At 43.5% G+C, this 4,282-nt stretch overlaps 1 protein-coding gene across 3 annotated transcripts in view; it reads left to right on the top strand.

The window, feature by feature from the left end:
• The window catches only part of Fam161a (family with sequence similarity 161, member A), a 25,037-nt gene that overhangs the window by 359 nt on the left and 20,396 nt on the right, over positions 1-4,282 (top strand). The gene's annotated exons all lie outside the window — the stretch shown is intronic.

Here is a 4,282-nt window from a genome sequence, read left to right as displayed (position 1 = left end):
CGGGGCTGCTCTCGCTCAAGGCCGGCGCTCTACCACTTGAGAGGCGGCCTCGCGGCCTGCCGAGAGCGCTTCCTGGGAGATGAGAGGCTCCTGGCCTTTGCAGCCCGGGCTGGCTTCGAACCGCGGTCCTCGGCTCTCAGACCCCTCCTGCCTCGTCAGGATCGCCGGCCTGAGCTCCGGGGCCCGCTCTGGAGAGCAATTTCACGATTTTCTGGTAAAGTGGCAGGATCTGACCTACTCTCCAGCAACAGAAATCTTTCTTGTTCGTTTTGTAATTTGAGGAAATCTGGTGTACCCCGTAGTGGATAACTCGTACAGCCCGGTGAATCCGTTCTATCCTCTATCAGTAAGGTCTTGGTTATTAGTGGATCTTAGCTAAAGACATCAGGGCTAGATGTGGACTTAAAAGAAAAAAAAGCTCTTAAGAGTCCAGTGGGTAAACAGTTATAGATAACCATATCTTATCTATTTTTGGGAGCTGCTGTGAGATTCCGGTGTTCCCTAAAAGGTGGCGCGAACTGGCTTTTCTACAATCAATGTTCAGTTTCACATGTGTCCTGGACACGTGCCCGGGTGGAGGGCAGAGTCTGCTATCTGCTGTATTTACTTAAACAATAGGAACCACTAGCCGGGCACCGGTGGCTCACGCCTGTAATCCTAGCTACTCAGGAGGCTGAGATCTGAGGATCGCGGTTCAAAGCCAGCCCGGGCAGGAAAGTCTTTGAGACTCTTATCTCCAATTAACCACCAGAAAACCTAAAGTGGCTCTGTAGCTAAAAGTGGTAAAGCTCTCGCCTTGAGCAGAAGAGCTGAGGGACAGAGTCCAGGCCCAGAGTTCAAGCCTCATGACCAACAACAAATAAAATCAAAGTTTTTAAAAAGATGAGAACCTGGGCTGGGAAGGTGGCTCAGTGGTAGAGTGCTTGCCTCCCATGCATGAGGCCCTGGGTTCCATTCCTCAGCACCACATAAGCAAAAAGAAAAAAGCCGGAAGTGGCACTGTGGTTCAAGTGGTAGAGCGCTAGCCTTGAACTGAAGAGCTGAGGGACAGCGCCCAGGCCCAGAGTTCAGGCCCCACCACTGACGAAAAGAAAAAAAAGGATGAGAACCATGAATTTAAACTAGAATCTTCAGACATAAACCTCCTTATCCCAAGCTAGTTCCTTAATGCCATATGTTCAAAGTTCCTCAAATACAAAGCATATGGCCAGGACTAAAAGAAAAAACTGATTATTTTGAAATTCCAGTCTCTACAACCTATACCAAAACTATCAGTGACATAAGCTTTTAGGCCAGTGTTTCCTCAATAAACCACCAACTTGGAATCATTCACGATAATACAGATCGAGATTCTGAATATGAGGCAGAATCCTAGCACCAGTTTCATATATGATCTAGCTGCCATTCAGCACAATTTGCTGTAGGTCGTGGGGCTTGAACTCTGGGCTTGGGCGCTGTCCCTGTGCTCTTCAGCTCAAGGCGAGCGCTCTACCACTTGAGCCACAGTGCTACTTCCCGTTTTCTAGTGCTTTATTGGAAAAAAGAGTCTCAAGGGCTTTCCTGCCCGGGCTGGCTTTGAACCATGATTCTCAGATCTCAGCCTCCTGAGTAGCTAGGATTATAGGCGAGAGCCACCAGCGCCCAGCTAGCATATTTTAATAGAGAAGGATTTGGAGTCCTGGATTAGAAGTTCGTTGTTAATTGCTAGGTATTTCTGAATGTTAGGACTTGCTTAGATCTGTTTCTTTATCTATAAAAGAAATAGGTTTCTTTTTTTTGCCTCAGCTGTTAACAAAAACCAAATTAGTGCATCATATTTAAAGAGCAAATTGGCCGGGTACCGGTAGTCATGCCTGTAATCTTAGCTACAAAGGAGTCTTAGATGTGAGGACTGTGGTTCAAAGCCAGCGCAGGCAAAGAATGTCTGTGAGACTCTTATCTCCAATAAACTGCCAGAAAACCAGAAGTGGCGCTGCAGCTCAAATGGTAGAGCACTAGCCTTGAGCTGAAGAGCTCAGGGACAGCGCCAAGGCCCAGAGTTCAAGCCCCACAACTGAGGGGGGTAGGAAAAAAAAAAGCAAGTTATAAACCAATGGGGCTGTCATTTTAGTAGTTCATTTGAAGATTATATTCTACTTTGTCTTGCAGTGGTAGAGGAGCTGGTCATTTGTATAGTTGGAAATATATTCCACAATGCCCTGTTGAACTGCAGACTTATTTTGTAAAATGTGATTACCTTAGGACAGATCAATTTATACAATGAGCTAGTTTCAATAAGACAGGATCCTAAAAAGAAATTGAAAAAGCAGCAGCAAGAGTAACTCTTAAAACTTTGACATTGTTCTAAGACTACCATACAGGAAAGATCCAAAAGTAAACTGGGTAAACTACCACAGTAGGCCTGATAACCAGGACTGGGGGACCTAGAAAGACAGAAAAGAGTGCAGAGCCGCATAGACTAGATTGTGATCCAGTGATAGATCTTGATGGATCTTGTGGATCTGTTTTGATTTTCTTATCTTTTAGTATTAGGGTTTGAACTCAGAGCCTGATGCATACAAGGCAGGTTTTACTACTTGATCTATACCTCCATCCTAATTCATCTTGATTTTTTTTTTTCCTTTTTTGCCAGTCCTGGGGCTTGAACTTAGGGCCTGGGCACTGTCCCTGAGCTCTTCAGCTCAAGGCTAGCACTATACCACTTGACCCACAGAACCACTTCTGGCCTTTTCTGTTTATGTGGTGCTGAGGAATCGAACCCAGGGCCTCATGTATGGGAGTCAAGCACTCTACCACTGAACCACCTTCCCAGACCCTCCATCTTAATTTTTTAAAGGTTAATTTGCTTCAATAGTAAACTCATAGCTGGGCACCAGTGGTTCATATTTCTAATCCTAGCTATTCTCCAGGAGTCAGACCTGGAGAATTGAGGTTTGAAGCCAGCCTGGGCTAAAAGTACAAGAGACTCCCATCTCCAGTTAACATAATGCCAGGCTGAAGGTGTGGATCGAGAGTGCCGGTGTGAGCAAGAAAGCCTAGTAAGAATGGGAATACCTGAGTTGAAGCCCTGGTACTGACTCTTCTACTTGAGCCACAGCACCTCTTCCAGCTTTTTCTGAGTAGTTTATTGGAAATAAGAGTCTTATAGACTTTTCTTCCTGGTCTGGCTTCAAACAATGATCCTCAGACCTCAGCCTCTTGAGTAGCTAGGATTATAGGAATGAGCCACTGGTGCTTGGCTCTCTGAGTTTTTTTACTCAATGCTTACACTCTACCACTTGAGTCACAACTCTACTTCCAGCGTTTTAAGTGATTAATTGGAGAAGAATCTCATGGACTTTACTGTCCTGGCTGGATACTATATACTAAATATTCATGAGAATCTAGTCTCCTGAGTATCTAGGATTACAGACAGCCATCTGCACCTGGCAAACCACCTGCACCTGGCTAACCACTGATTTGAAGTTATTATATAGTCTAGTCTTTTTTCTATTTCCTACATATGTAACATTTTAATATATGATAGCATGTTATAAGGATAGTTTTCTATTTTTCTGTATTTTCCTTTTTCTCTTTCCATTGGGGTTTACCAATGTAGATCTGACTCATTCCTAACAAATCTTTTCCAATAAAAAGGGCAAGATAATAAAAATTCTAGAATTGCGGGTGAGCCTTTATAGATGACAGCACAATTCTTTATAGGTACTGATTCTGGAAAGCAACAGGTGCTGGAAGGATTCATTACCTAAGTGGGTCAAACCAATGTTAGAAAGATCATCCTCTTATCCAATGGCACATTTACCATGTAACACAGAAAGCTAAACAAGTACACAGCCTGTGTTAACTGATGCACTAAATGTTGTTGGGGTGGTGCCAATAAAGACGAAATTAGAATTGGAAATCTTTTTTTTTAAGTCTTTGATGTGTTTTAGGCAAAATCTTATAAGATGAATTAATCTGAGTTGACTTGTATTAAAGTAGTAAGCTAAAAGTGGGATGATGCTGTGCAAGCATCAATGCCTAAATGCGGATTATCAGTCCTGCCACTCTCCTTGTAGGCCTAAATCATTTGATCCTTTTGATTAAGACCTTATAAGAGATACTCTGAAAGAATCAATGAGAATACATGAATGCTTTTGGCATCCATTTATTTTAACCTACATCTTCTTAATATTTAATAAAATGAGGGCTGGGAAGGTGGCTCAGTGGTAGAGCACTTGCCTTGCATGCCTGAGGCCCTGGGTTTGATTCCTCAGCACCACATAAGCAAAAAGAAAAAAGC

This window comes from Dipodomys ordii, unplaced genomic scaffold (assembly GCF_000151885.1).
Source record: "Dipodomys ordii isolate 6190 unplaced genomic scaffold, Dord_2.0 Scaffold63, whole genome shotgun sequence".
Classification (NCBI taxonomy): domain Eukaryota; kingdom Metazoa; phylum Chordata; class Mammalia; order Rodentia; family Heteromyidae; genus Dipodomys; species Dipodomys ordii.
The sequence above is the reverse complement of the archived record's forward strand: the minus strand, read 5'-3'. Positions and strand labels throughout refer to the sequence as shown.